The 16,738-nt window shown below is 25.6% G+C and overlaps 1 protein-coding gene across 1 annotated transcript in view; it reads left to right on the top strand.

The window, feature by feature from the left end:
- Positions 1-1,731: 1,731 nt before the first annotated feature.
- Positions 1,732-16,738, top strand: part of LOC113552990 — a 122,499-nt gene continuing 107,492 nt past the window's right edge. Inside the window, exon 1 of the mRNA XM_026956078.1 lies at positions 1,732-2,082. The gene's annotated coding sequence lies outside the window, so the exon portion shown is untranslated. The remainder of the gene's footprint in view (positions 2,083-16,738) is intronic.

The raw sequence follows: 16,738 nt of genomic DNA, 5'->3' as shown, positions 1-16,738 counted from the left end.
TAATTTGTTATTTTAATTGCAGTAATTAAATAAACACTATTCCTATAGTATATAATTTTTTGAAATTAATATTGGTATCCAATTTATTCTAAATAAAAATAATAACATTTATAGTAAACTAATATAACGTAATGAAAAATTATTGATTTTTACCAAAGCAAAAACCGGCCAGTCGTGTATATTATTATTGTTGGAAAGCACGAAAAACGTACATTAAACAAAGTCACATTATTGCACTAATATGTTGATTCGTTTTAATTCATTGCTTTGGATTTAGCATCATTCGAAGACCACCGATGACACATTTTGAAATTATGCACTTCTCAATAACACAATAATATAATATAATTTATTATACTATACATTACGTTCATTATATGGGTAATAATAATAAATTGAAATCGCAGCAAGCAAATCTCGGAAGTGGCTTTGATTTTTATTTGTACGTTTTTGAGATACGACGACGGTCACACGTACTAAAAATATAATAGACACGGGTCGCGTTAAGTTTGAGAAACCCTCGAGTCGGTCGGGTTAGGTTAGGTTACCCGATTTAACCCGATGAGGTCTTCGCGCGTAGTTCCTGGACGATTATAATTAATGTTAGGGGCATAAGTAAACATATTTTCGCGGGATTTCGTATCGACACGGTTGTTGGTTGAAGACCTTCGGAACGATAATATTATCGTGCATCACTGTACCACGTGGTAAGAAAACCTCTATAAACAACAATAACAATAACAATAACAAAAATAATGACAGCGATGATAAGACTATATCATATTGTATATTGTACATTATCATATTATAGATATAATGAATGGATTTATATGGATTTTTATACTAAAAAAATTAAAAAAAAAATATTTTGAATACATTCAAATATACACTGGATATTTAAAAGTGCGAGGAAATAATGTTTAAGTTATAAATATATGCAGGCAATGTTAGCCAAATAACATAAATATATCTAAACATAAAAAATAATTAATTGTCTTGGAATAATAAATAATAACGAGCGATCGTAATTTTTCCTATTGTGCAAAATTGTCTACTTTTCACTGAAAAGTTGTTACTCGGGATTTTAAATTAGTTTTTATTCCAAACCGTAATTTGATGTGATTATACTAAAAATGTAAGATTTAACAATAGTATGCACTATACAATTATAAATGTATTCTAAACATGCAAATAACGGCAAAGAAGTAAAAAATATGCCAAACAAACAATTAAAATAAGGTTCGATATATTATCTTAAATTATATATTGCTTTGATAAATAGACAGCGTCTCTTTCGACGTTAAGTACCTGTAGCCAGATTGTTGGAACACAGTCTCGCGAACAACATGCTCGTTCTTTGCCAATTGTTCACCAAATTAGAGAAAACATTTTCCGTGACTATTATAATATCGTCCAATATAATATATTTGGGGGCTCATCTCCCTTCTCCCCCTCTCCGACGACACTATAGTCGCGCGTATACTGACATGCATCATCTGCTTTTAGGTTAGGTGTAATAATATTATTATTATTATGCATCGTCATTATTATTATTATTATTTATCACGATCACGATCACGACCGACAACGGCGGACGAGTTACGCAGCGGCGGCGGCGGCGGCGGCGGTGTCGTCGTCGCCGCCGCCGCCGTCGGTTGGCGTGGCCATGCGCGCCGAAACGTCCGCCGGCCGCATCCTGCGCGCCCGAAACAGTCACGTGTGTATCGCCGCAAAGGATGTGGTGTCCTGCCACAGCCACAGCCACAGCCGCCGCCTCCCGCTGCCACCGTCACTAACGCTACCGCTAACGTCGCGTCACCGCCACCGCCACCGCAGCTGCCGCCGTTTTTCTATTGTTATCAATCGACGACAACGCACCGACCGCGGCGCACCGGTATAGGTGCAGTGGTGGTGGTCGTCGTCCGTCGTCGCCGGCCGCGCGTTCATAAAGCGCGACCACGCTGCCACCGCCGCACACGCGTCGTGTTGGCCACGAGAAACGTGTCGACACCGCTGCCGCTGCCGCCGCCGCCGTCGTCATCCGATGTCCGATTTCGACGCGTCGCACATACGATCACACAGGTATACCTTACATACACCATTGGCGTAATTCCATTGAATTTCAGTAGGCGCAAAACCTTTATCGCGGTCCGATTATCACGCGGAGACAGATCAAGTCGCGTTCAAATGACCACGTGCTTTGCTCGCATGCAATTTTTTTTTTGTTTTTTTGTTTTTTTTTTTTTATTTCACACAAGTTTCAAAGTTTACTCAACGTAAACTAAATTTTTTTTCAAACAATCCGATATAAATGAATACTCTACGTAGGAACACGATGTTGATATATATATATATATAAAAAAATTAACCATATAAATAATTTATTATTCAAATTTTATATTAAGGGTATTTACGTGTATAAGTAACTATATAAGCGACGTTCAGAATCTACGTCACATTCATTGAACTAATCGACAGCTTTTTCTCTGTGAATGAGATAATTTTTTTCGATTTGTTATAGAGTTAAGCTTATCGATAAGAGGTTTCTGGCCCATTGTGGTTCAAAGTTCTTAGGCATAACAAGGCAAAAACATCAAAACAACGGTTTTAAAATACCTATGATGCAGTTTATTGTGTAATACACAATATATTTGACCGTACGAGATTAAAATGAAAATGGAGAAAAATATAGATTTTACTTGGTTAAAAAGAAGTTATTTAATTTTTTTTTTAATAACCATATGGGTCACAAATACTATATAGTGAACGTGAAACTTTTAATTTTTTTTTGTAAAATAAAAATAATAAACATTCCTACACCGTTCTTTTTTTTTTTGTGAATTATGGGTAGGTAAGTAATGGTGTAGAACTGTAGACAGTTACTCGTTTGTTCTAATAACTAAATTATCAAATCAAGGAATATTGATTAGCTTATTTATAATCATTGTACATTTATACAGTGTTTCAAAATAATAATTAGTTATAATTAGTTATTACTACAGTTGTATAGGCATATACAGACATGATTTTTACTTGACATTATTTTTTAACTAGATACTTGTTACAATGGATTTTTTAATTGGTTAAGTTGAAAAAATTTAAAAAAATGATCGCTGTAATTATTTAATGTCCACCTTTTACTATCTAAATAGGTGCAACAGATGATAAAACAGATAAACTTATTTTTATTGTACTAGGCGCCAGTCAGATATTTTATTTATTAAAAATGTTTTGATACGGATATACCGTATATCCTATGTAAAAAATATGAGTATGACTATTATTAATATTAATATTATGAATCACATCTACTTTTATAGTTACGTTAATACCTGGTTAAAAATCAAATGTAAATACAAACAGTTGATAATAAAAAAAATTAAGTTAATAAACAAAATTGTTGAGTATGAAAAAGATACCTATACCTAAGACACATAGAAACACAAATTATTCAATAATTTTCTCTGTGTCTATTATGGTATATACGTAGTAAACAGAATACGTCAAGTTGTAAATATTATGTAATAGGTATTGAGTACATTTATTAGGTATAATTTCTAACTAAGTAAATTAGTAAAGTGCGAATTTACTAAAAATATATTTGTAGTAAGCACATTTCCCATATAGATTACAATTATTATATTATATTGATTTATTATACTATACGGTTGAATCTTTTTTCTACAGAAATGTTTTTAGTATCATTGTGAGATGATAAAGATCAATAAATTTAAATAGATAATCGATACTTTTATTTTATTTTATTCTATGTAACATCCTAAATAATAAGAATATTCATCTGTTGGTATTAAAAAAAAAAAAAAAAAAAAAAAACAATTTTTATCTAATGGTATAACAAAATTATATGTTATAACAACGTCATAAATAATTACATTTTGTGTTATTTATTAATACAATAAAATAAACTTTCCATTAAAATAGTTCAGCTTAAGCTAAACTGTCATCTAAAATGTGTAAGCATTTAAACAATAAATTAATTTTAGCCAGATGGAGATTTTTCATTTATAGAGTTAACATAATATAATTCTGTGATATAGAATTAAAATCATTTTTATCCTTTATAAGTTAAATTCAATGTGATAGTATTGCATTATATTCTTATTACTACTATTCCCTACTATGCATAATTATAAAGATTTAACAAGAATAACATGTGATTTAAGTATAAGTAAAAATTGAATACTAATATAACGTATTTTTAGTAAAAATATTTTTGATCCAATAGTTGTAATAATAATAGTATTTTTTATTTTGTTATTGAATATATCAGTTTTAATAACGCTAAAATTAGATTGATATTGTTAAATTCACGTTCAATATTGAAAATTTTTAGTTAATAAGGAAAACGCGTAAATATACAAAAAATGATAATTACATAGATCCATACTATTTCAAAAAACAAGTTACACAAATTTAATTTAATAATTATTATATGCAAAACAGATAGTTATTTTAAAACTATTATGTGAGTAGGAAAAGTATTTCTAAGTAGCCAAAAATAGGATAAATGTCAATATTTATTCTGTAGATTAAAATCACATTAGTAGCAGCATAGTTCAAGTATAATATCTTGTTTGCATATATTTGTTTAAAATTTGACTTATTTACATTTTTAATATTTTTATTGAGTTAAAAAAATCCAATTATTTAGACCAAGGATATTTGAGTTCTCGCCAAAAATTTTACTTTACAATTTTAACTTTATAAAAATTTTATTAAAAAATATTTATGAAAGTTTGATGAAATTTAAAACTTTATTTTTATCTTAAAATGTTTATACGAAAGTAAAAATAATGTAATTTACATTTACATTTAAAAATGCATTAGTATATTGTTCTTATATTAATTCAAATATGTGTAACTACCAACCAATTATAGGGATATAGTAAATAATATATTATATATCAATTTTAAAATTATTTTTAGTTAATAGTTAATTGTTATACATATTTGAAAATTAGATAAGTTCATTATATTTGCATACTACCAGTATATTATTGTGTTTTAAATATTACTTTTGTGTGTATTATGAAAATAATTGTACTTAAACTTTTTTGTATAAAGCTAATGTCAGTCTAAATGGTTAATATGACAATACATAGATTGAATGAGCATTTTAATTTTAAATTCATCTGAGCAGTTTTAATTTTAATATATTATCGAATATATTAAAATGTATCTTATTAATAAATAATAATCACAAAAAATTATTGCTGTTTACTTTTGAGTATTGTTTATTTTGATGTCCTTAATTTTCTATCTACTTTTATATTTAATTTAATATACAAACTTATGGGACGTTTAGCATTATCTGTGTAGGGTTAATGAATAATTTTGTAACATCTTGTAAGATATAAACTTCTGATATTATTGTAATAAGATGATGAATGCAATTTCAGTTGCTTCTATAATAACTACAAATGCGGCGATTTGAATAGGCAATTCGAAAGACAATGTAGTAAATGATAACAATATGAACTTTTTATAGATTATATTATTTTGTTTGTTTATTTTTCAAAACATAAAATGCTTTCTGAAATTGTTTAAATTATAATTTTAATATACACACAAGCTGCCACGCAAGATTTGAACTTTCAAGTTATTAAGACTGAAAATCTCATAACGTCGGTATAACAAATACATTTGAACATTTTCTATTAAATATACTGTAAAATATAATAAATACAAATTCTATTGATTATTCGATTAGATTTAATTATTATTGTAACGAAGTATTATGTAAATTTTCAATTGAGTAAGAAGAAATTATATTATTTTATTATTAATATTTAGTAAAAAGTAATACCTATAAAAAAAACCATGAAACTCACTGTGCTGTTTGTTTGGTTTCGAGTGTACTTCGTTATTGAGTAGGTCAGTATTATAATTTATAATGGACGCATTTCATTTTAATAATATATTAAGTATTTTATATTAAAACTCTATCTGAATGGAAGTGATCTGACAGTCTATATTTTTAGATATATAAATATATATATTTTTTTATGTATACTGTTGATTGTATAATTACAACAAAATAAAAATTTCAAATGCCTATAAATAGCTAAAAAAAAAAACTAAATTATTTTATAAGTTATACAATGTTTAAAAAATTGCTATAAATATTTGATAAATATTTATGTGTCATAGTTATTTGTATTTCAGCTACAATAAAAATTATGAAATCGATATTTACAACTATTGTTGTGGCATAAATTAAAATTAAAATTCCTGTTTATTCTTATATTTTCTGATTCTTAGAATAATTACGAGAAATATTTTGCTTTAACCCCCCCCCCCTTGTGCGTTCTCACTAAGAATATTGGTTTGATAATTTTTTCTTAAAGAAAAAATGTTTGAAGTTGAAAACTAAAGCATTCTTATTGTTTAAAAGGTGATGGTAGGCGCACACTAAGAAGCAATAATAATATGACATACGTAATTGAAAAATAAATATATTAATCACTGTGTTCAGAATCTAAAATAGTAATAATTTTAATTTAAAATATACTATTGTTTAATATTTTTAAAAAAGAAAATTTTCTATACTGTTCATTTCTTTTTATTTTATTCTTACTTGAACACTTTTTTTTGATTTTTGTCAATAGCTAGGGCATATTATAAAGCGAGCGTTGAGCCAATATACTAAAGCTCAAAGTTATCTTTTTTTTTTGTTAAAGAAAACTGTTTTAAAATTGTTTATAAAGGGTGAACGCACTTTTATGATTTGAATACTTTTATTGACAATATGGTCTCTTTACAGGCCACAGTAATAATAATATATTGCTGCCCCTATTCAGTATTTGCTATGCAAAACTAATAAAACTTTATGTACAATGTGTACACGAAAACATAATTCTGGTAAATATTTTTTCGGTTGTAGTATTTGATTTCAAAACTCAAACTATACTGAAACCATGGAATTGAAGATTTTATAATTAAACTTGTTAACATTTGCATGATACGTGGCTCATCTATATTTGTTGTTATTATTATTATCATTTGGGTATTAAAAATACATTTGTAATAAAATTATAATATTTAACATTCTTTAATATGATTTTTATCGGTAAATAAAAGTTTTTATATAACAGAGATGATTGAAATAAATAAACGAATATTATTAAAAATAAATATTTTTTTTCACCAGTATTGAATGTAATAAGTAATTCAAAGTTCGTTTAGTATTGTTTACTTTGTTTGAGATACTAATTCATTCTAATTAAATTTTAAAGTTTAATGTATAACAGACTTGTCGGTATAGAAACTATGATTAGGTAGGTACTTGATGAAATTTGAAGTTTGATCTAAATTTATACAACAAATAATATTGTTTTCTAAGCTTTAACTTGTTTTTTCAACGAGATAAATTACCTTAGTTTTGAATTCTAAATATATACAATTTTTGGTTTTGGTAAAATTATCAAGATTAAAGAATACGAGCTTCACTGAACCAGAGCCTACTAACTTACTCTTGGGACATCCACTAGAAATCCCACGAGACAAGCATTATTTAAGATATTTATTTTTCCTCTAAGTTTATGGGTTTTTAGTTTACACAACTATAGTCCACAAGTTGCCACACGCAGTATAAAATCAATATCTCCCATCAAACTAATATTGTTTTGGTTATAAATATAGATTAATTTTAGGTGGTAATCACTCGTTGAGCTAATGATATACTAACTAGTATACACAGTAAATTAATTAATACCTCTAAAGCGAACAAACAATATATACCTTAGCTAATGATTAATGCTTACAGGGTAACGTCGTCGAAAGAATCAACGAAATAAATGACTTAGATATTAAAATGACTCATACTAAAGCTCACCAAAAATATATGCACGTCGATTGTTGTTCATTTATTCTTATAATATGAAGTATCATGTATTCATGTACAGTGTACATTATGTCTGTGATATTAAGTTACGTAGAAGAATTTATATAAGTTCGTCTCGTGTGAAATTATTCTAGAAAAGTATAATATGTATTATTTTTAATACAATTACAACACTATAACAATATTAATTCATGGAGCATATCAGGCAAAACCAATACTGATTGAATAAAATTAAAAATGTTTCATTTATTATATAATAATAATATGTTTAGAAATTAAAGCTAGAATAATTCCAGTGGTAAATATTTATTTTATGATTAGGAATTTGTTGGGGACTGAAAAAATAAAGAAAAATATAATTATTCAAACGTTTATAAAAAAGAATAATTCCAATATTAAAGAGGGAAAATAATTTATTTTTTATCGCCTTAGCTACTCGAGTATACATCTAATTATCTTATGCAAACAATACTATCATAACGATCATAGCTTTTCGTAACAAAATTAATTGAAATTTTGAGATGAAATATATTATCAAACAATTCTTTTTGTACTTTTTACGTGTAGGTACCGTATAGCTTTGTATATTTTTAACTATGCTATATACTGTGTAGTTCAGTGACGGTGTTACGTATTTTTTTTTATTCACCTTTAAGCTATATATATATATATTATAAAAAGCTATAGTATTGAGTTTCGTTTTATACTCGTTAGATAGACTCGTGGATAAACGAATAGAAGAGGTCACATCGTTTTTTTATTTTATTTTTAGTTTTTAAAGGACCGCACGTCAGTTAAACTTTTATTCCATTCTATTTACAAGATAAAAGTATTTTATTACATTATAACATAGAAATGCATAGCTTCCTGCACCTTTATAGGTGGGCACCTTTAGTCATTGTCGTGGAAAAGATCTATACGATCTCTTGCAATAATAATATAATGCTTACGTCGCTTCGTGTACAGACATGAATAAAACCATTAATCTAAACACCCATCTTACACATTGCAGACCATTACATTTATTTGTATGTTTTTTGTTTACGGTAAAGCAAAGTATTTACATTTTAGGTCATATAATAAGTATAAAATATAAATGTTAATCAATTTGTCACAGTATTGACTAAAATAAACTCTGTAATGAAATTGGGATTTATAAATAAATAATGAAGTTATAAAATGAAATAAATTTATCAAAACAAATGTCACTTATTTGTATATTCTTTCTATGCATCATAAATAGATTAAAATACATTTTTTCTGATGAATGATTATTGTGTTTGGAATAATTTTCAGTATGAATAAATTGTCATTTAATATGGTAAATAGGTATTACCTACGTGTCAAACATTTTATTTAGTCTCATCGGTAATTCATATTTTTACAACTTTGGTGAGCAAGTACTAAGGTTCCGTTCTAACCTATTGTATTTAATGTATTTTATAGTATGATATGACTGATATTATTAAGTGTATAAGGGTATGGGCATACATTTTTTATACAACTCTAAGGAGTATATATTAGCCATTACCTAGTATTTAACAGTTGACTAGAACTAAAATATAGATATCATAAATAAAAACTGATAAATTTTTCTACGGTAGGTTGTGATTATAATATCTCATTATTGAATAGATCGCTGTAATGAATGTGTTAAACTTAAATTCAATGATAAATCATTGTAAACGACAAACGATTTTTATCGTTGACGTGGTGTTAAGTTAACGCTTTTCTTTTCACGTGGTTGGTTTTAGGAAATATACAGGATTTTATATGTGAATCAGAAATTACCTGAACTGAATGAATATGTATTTAATTGAAGAATAGGAAAAATAAAGTGGAATTGATAAGATTTGAGAAAATACCTATGTATGATTTATCACACTGATTTAAAATATTAATATTTAATTTACTTGAAATTTTTGTAGATATTTATAAATGAAATATGTTTAAAAAAACGGTTTTGAGTGTATTATTATAATACAATAAAAAAGTAATAATTATTTTCAATATAGTTTTAAGCCTGTGTGATTTATAATATGAATACAATTGTGTAATTTAATGTTTAAAAGCTATTATATAATAATGTCATAAATTCAAAAAATTCTAATGTACTTTGAGAAAAAAAATGTATTACTATAATATTTAATACATTCATATATTATTATATAATATTATTTTTCACGAGCATAAAAATTGAAATGAAACTTGTCATGACTTGGAGTTTCACATTAGTTTAAAATTAAAAAACTTTGTTGTATAGTTGGCTTTTTTAATTATAAAATTCCAATTTTTTTATTATTAAACAATTGATAGTATCTTTGTCATTATATATGGTTATTTGTAAGCTTTATCTTTTAAAAAACATTATTTTTTTCATATATCAAAATAAACTCTTAACACATTTCTCGCACGATTTAAGTCTTAGTCTTAAAGTGTAATACAAATTAATGAATAATAAAACTGAACAGAAGGTATCCCTAACGGTTTTTTCTCATTATAAAAATGCTTTGTGAAAACGAATTTATTTTTCTCATTCCTATTTGATTAGAAATGTGCATTAAATAAATATTTTTGTAAAGCTCTAGATATTTTAATGGGATTACTTTTAAATTATTCAAATAATGGCTTATGGAATAAGTGCCGCAAATTACCTTTTACTTATATACATATATATATTTTATTTTCCTATATGACCTATTATTGTTATATTGTGTAACTTCTTTTATATAAATTTATATAAAATAAAAAGTACATTTTATAACACTTTATACATGTTTGTCAAGCTTAAGTTTATCTGGAGAATTAAAAAAAAAAATGAATGCTATTATGTAATTGATTATTATTATTTTAAGTTTATTTATTATGTGAAATGCTGAAAACTTATTTAATATTTTAGCTATACAAAGTACCTACCACATATGTTTATATCAAAAACAGATTTAAAAATACATTAGTTTTGTTTAAAACTGCTAACTTATATGATAATGTAAAATAATATTGCAGATTCGTGACATATACGACAATTAGAACATTTTTCAACTCTTTTGTACAATATCGATAGTACATTATGTAATTAAACAATTTTTTTTAACGTAATTGAAAAAATATAAATAGTACTTTAAAAAAGAAAATTGTATGTGTTTTTCACACAAATTTAAAAGAATTAATATTAATGAAAATTGTGTATTATAAATATTATTTATCCAACAATGATCAAGGTTGAAGTTTAAGATAGAAAGATAATTCAGCTATGTTGAAATCGCAAAGATTCAAAATAATGTCATGTACCTTCCATAAATCATGAGGTATTATAGTTTGATCGTCCGTGAGTCAAATAATTAATGAATAAATGCAAACAATAATAATAATAATAATAATAATAAAAAGTCATAATTATACGCACTGCAATGTATTTTAAGTTACTAATGCAATAATATGCACTTCTGATATTTATTCATTTAATTCATAGGAATGATGACTAGAATAATATAAAAGTATAATAATGTAGAATAGTTTCAATGAATTCTGTTCACTGTGATTGGATTTTTGAAATACCATTGTGATTTGGTATCTACGCTGTAAAATATAATTTAAATATATTTTAGTATATAATGGATGTCGTAGTGATGTCAAATTTCAGAAACAATTTCCGAAATGTAATAATTTTTAAATGAAACCAATTAAACATGTATACTTTCGATGAAACAATTTTAAAAAAATTTTCCAATTCAAAAATATAACATTTAATAGAATGCGAGCATACGGAAAAATAGTAAAACGTATATAATACTTTATATGTATGATGTATTTAATTATATTTGTATTGAATATTTTAGAAAAATATTTTCAAATATATATTTCCTATGCGCTATAATATAACGTCACCACATAATAATATTGTACAATTTATATGTTTGCCCATAGCCAACTTTATAGGCAGCGACTAAAACGTGTCTTGGATATACGCGACCCCTCGTGGGAATCACTATACCATCATAGTATTTTTCCTCGCCATATAGCATGTACCCTTTAAGCCAAACAGATAGAGCTCAGCGATAAATTATGCGCACATGCAGTCCGTTGTTGTAAAGTGAAAGAAAAATGACCCTGAATCACGCCAACGAGCTCAGTAGAGATGTGCGAAACGAATGTGTTGTATTTAAAGTACCTATATATATATATTAGAAGCTACCTATATAATATTTAGATGGGTAATATTTATTTTTGGCCAGTGTTTATATGTGTTAAAAAAATACATTTTGGTAGTATATTGTGTTATGCTCTGGTCGAATTTATTGAAATTATTCCCATCATAATTGCAAAGAAAATATGAATATAAAATTATTATTGAAGTATACGAAGTAGTACATTTTTATCTCTTGTTTGCCCTAAAACAATTTTTTTTACCGAATATAGTGATATTATTTTAAGATTTCTAATAGATACTGTAATTTACCTAATTAGGATTTAAAATTATTTCTACAGCAACTACTATTATAAATACGACCTTCTCCATATTATTATATTTAAAGAATGTAAATATTAACAGCTTTATGATTCTATAATTAAATAATAAAATATAACTCGACATTCAGCATTTAAAATAGAAATTAGTTTTGGTGGTTTGCACGATAACCTAAAAAAATTTTTAGATCGTTCTAAAAATAACGTCATAACAAAAACTCCTATATACATGTGTAATATAATATATATATCTACTTTTTACATTTATTTCTGACGGGTTAAATTCTTTATTATTAATAATTCGTTGATTATAAATTTATAACACGAAGTAACCTACGACATCTATATTAATCGTCAAGAGAGTATTATTATTTTTCATGTGCGAATGATATCCGTTAGTCTATAATGTGTACATTTTAAATTGTAACGTTGAAATAACGTTTTAATCAAATAGATTAAAATAAATCTTTAAATTATAAAGTATTTTGAAAATTTAAATTAGAGGTGATTAAAAAAAACGATTGCTACTAATATATAAACATATATCATCATAACTGTTAAATAATATTTAAAATAATTTTACTATGCGTTTCGTAGTATAATTTTCAGTATAAATTAAAAATATTAATTTATATTTATAAATTAAGTACTTATAAGTACTTTTATTCATTGAATTCAACAACGTATTTCAGGGCGCACATGCAATATTTATTTAAATATAAGGTAAAAATAATAATAATAATGAAAAAAAAAATATTATTTATTAGACAATTTTTATAATTTTTCGAATTCTTTTTTATTAAGTTTTCGGAAATAATTTTGAAAGATCTCGATTGTCAGTTTTATTTATCTTATTATTGTATCTTTATACAAATAAACGTGTGTGTGATCCTTTTGTAATACAAAATTAATTTTATTTATACTTTTTTTCTTTCCATTTTGATTTATGCATCCAATTTTACCTATATATTATACAATATAGTATTTATTGGGTAATATTTCCATTACATTAAATATAAATAATAATATTGTCATTGGCATTGCATTGTATTATGTACCTAATAACTCAGTTTTTTTTTTTTTTTGGACGTGTTTTATCTTTATTTTCTGTAGACCGTATTTTGCTATGTATATTTTTAAGGGATCATTTATTCCATTAACAAGCTTGTGGTGTTTATTTTCATAAGTAGTCAATTTATCGATTACGATTGGAAATGTAATTTATAGTTTAGAAATATATTAACCTGTTTTCTAGATTCAATTTGTAGACCAAATTACCAATGAACTTCAAACGTAAAATATACGACCTCGACGTATATTTTGGTGTACTTAAGTCAAGATTTTATTGTCACTACGACCATTCTAATTTTCCCATTTCTATGAGAGTACAGGTTTATTGTCTAAACTGGAGTACTCATACCAACAGAAATGGCTTATGACTTTTACTACGGCTAGGTTGTATAATCTGTTTCAAATATTGAATTACATGATATAGGCTCTTGATCATTTTCAAGGGTGTGGACCTTAGTTGTACCTCAAGATAGATAGATTTTGTACATTTATTGGATAGGCGTAATTTCACTTTTATTGATCTAATTGCTAATATATTGTGTCGTAAGGGTACTGTTTTTCAAAGGAAGTTAATTATACACGAAATCTATAAATTTTTCAAAGTTTGTATTCATAACCTGAATGAATTGTGTGATATAATAATTTTTAAATACTGTATTGGCATTTGGATAATTATTTCGCAAACTTGCAGATCATGCGAATAATATTTTAGTATAGTTATTTTATTAATAATTAATTTGACAAAGCCATATTAAGAAAGGACAATTAACTCTTAATGCATGTGCATGTTTCCAATCTCTATGAATATTCCTTACAAATGATAAATTTACCACTTTAAAAAATAAATTATTATTATAAACATTTCTCAAATTTGTGGATCAGCTAAAAAATTCAATTTAAACAAAATTCAAGTTTTCTAAAATACTATACTTCATAAAAATACTAATGCACCATTTATTTCTAACCTTACCCTCCATAATTTTATTATTATAACAATAGTTGAAGAAGATACAGTTTTTTTATACAATTACATTACTCGATTAAAAAACCACGAACAATCTTCTAATAAAGGGCATATCCCGTCACTCATAGAAAATCCTCGTTACAGACTTAAAAAAAAAAATGGTGTAGGAGACCTTCTAACTAATTCTATAATGTAAACCCCAAGCTAAATGTCACCAATGGGTAGCTCATATTCACGTATTTTGCATTCCCAGTATTGTTTTTATCTTCTATTTTACATATATTTGTTGTGCTAACAATTGTAAAATGCAATACAATTAGCAATGATTGTATATTTCATATAAGAAAATGTATTTATTTGTCAAAAAAAAAAAAAACCGAAAAATACATATAAATTTACAATTATATATTAACTTAATGTAATTATTTTATAGTATCATCAGTAAATTGTTATACGAATTTGTTGAAATAATGCGCATTGTTGTCATTATTTGGTTTAAAAATTAAAGCATATAGTAATGTTATTATTATTTTTTGTTTTTTTGGAAAAAATATTAGGTATTTAATGCAATATTTTTACTGTTTTTGAGTTAGTAATATTATATATTTTATTTATATTATACTTAGTCAATATGTCTGGTGTTTAACATAATAATATAACAGTAGAGTATTCGAGTGTGATTTTTGTTTTTAGTTTATATATAATATATATCTTTAGTAGTTTTTATACTTTATTCTTCTTAAAGACAATTTGCCCTTCTCCGTGGGTGGTCCAGTGTAACGACGTTTGAATGAAATATTTACTTGGCGACGTACTTACGAAAATCAAATTCCGATAACTACTATAGCCTCATGTGAATTTAGGATACGCATTAATAAAATTATTAGAATATACAATTTAAAATTATTGCAGATATTCAAAAACATATTTATACGAGTGTTGTAAATACGTAATTATTGATAAAAGAAAAGTATTAGACATTTTTCATATTTACTAAGATATTTTGTATATTTTGATGAATAATTACCAAAAAAAAAAAAAAATATAGATTAATTTATATAATAATAACTGAAACGAAAAAAATTTAAATTTAAATTTAAATTCACATAATTTATATTTATGTATGGTTTTGATTTGATTCTGTATAGTATTATTGCTCTAATTATACATGCATTATTCGTGATTTCTTTATACACTTTGAAATTAAAACAAGTTACTATGCTATAATTTATGATAAGTGAGTAGTATTCTGATTAGAAATTTAGAAATTAAGTATGATTATACTTTATCACGTTTCTATTTATTGCGATTTAAAACAATATAATAACACTATACAATTGTTTAAATTAATCCTGTATTGTACTTCAGCACGTTCTTCATATTATTTATTGTATTTTAAACTATTTGTTACGTATAACGTCATAAGAGAGTCATTACAAAGTACTTAAGTATACCTATATTACACATAAGTTCTCAAAATTTAACAATCAACAGTAAATAGGAAATGAGAATTACCATATGTTCATCGGTATAAGTTACTCTTCAGAAATATTCTGTCAAAGTTTAAAAATGCTAAGTCTTCATGACTTAATAATGTTTGTAATATAATGGTAAAAAAGTAATTACATTTTTAAAAATTTTCAACGACAAGTGAAAAATTACAACTAAATTAATTGTTATCCGTAATTTATGTATGTTTCATCAAAGTTCATAACTTTTTAATTTTTACTAACTAAATAACGCAATTTTAACCATGGGTTGAAATATTTTTGGCACACATTTAATAATATGCTTAGTGTTTTCAGGAAAATAAAAAATAGCACCTACATAATGTAATTTGTAAATGGTAAATTGCTTCTTCGTTACAACTGACTACTAAAAATCTACGAATGTTGCAAAAGAAATTTCTTAACGTAAATATTAGAATAGGTTAGGTAAGTTGTATTAACACGTTGAACATTACATTTATTCAAACGATATAAGAAGAATTAATAAAGTAAATGTTAACATTTCACAGAGAAACCTTAATGAAGGTAAATAGTTTTAAAGTTTATGTTTCGTTTTGTAAACCTTGACAATAAAGGGTTTAATGCAAATGCTTTCTCTGCTATGGTTAAAACATTCGAGTTGTAGGATTCAGTATAACATAAATTACAAGTCGATCTTTGAGTACAAGATTTGATGAAATTAAAAGTCAAATTTAAAATCATTCTGCAAAATATTGTTCAGCTTGTTTACTTTTCTTTTATTATTTTTGAGTTTTGGGATAAACAGTTATAATAATTATTCTATACCATAAATGTTTGCAAACTCGTTAAAAGCTGGTAGCAATTAATATTATTCAAATTATTTTTGTTCTGTGCAATGTGTGA

Source organism: Rhopalosiphum maidis, chromosome 2 (genome assembly GCF_003676215.2).
Source record: "Rhopalosiphum maidis isolate BTI-1 chromosome 2, ASM367621v3, whole genome shotgun sequence".
Lineage (NCBI taxonomy): Eukaryota > Metazoa > Arthropoda > Insecta > Hemiptera > Aphididae > Rhopalosiphum > Rhopalosiphum maidis.
The sequence above is the reverse complement of the archived record's forward strand: the minus strand, read 5'-3'. Positions and strand labels throughout refer to the sequence as shown.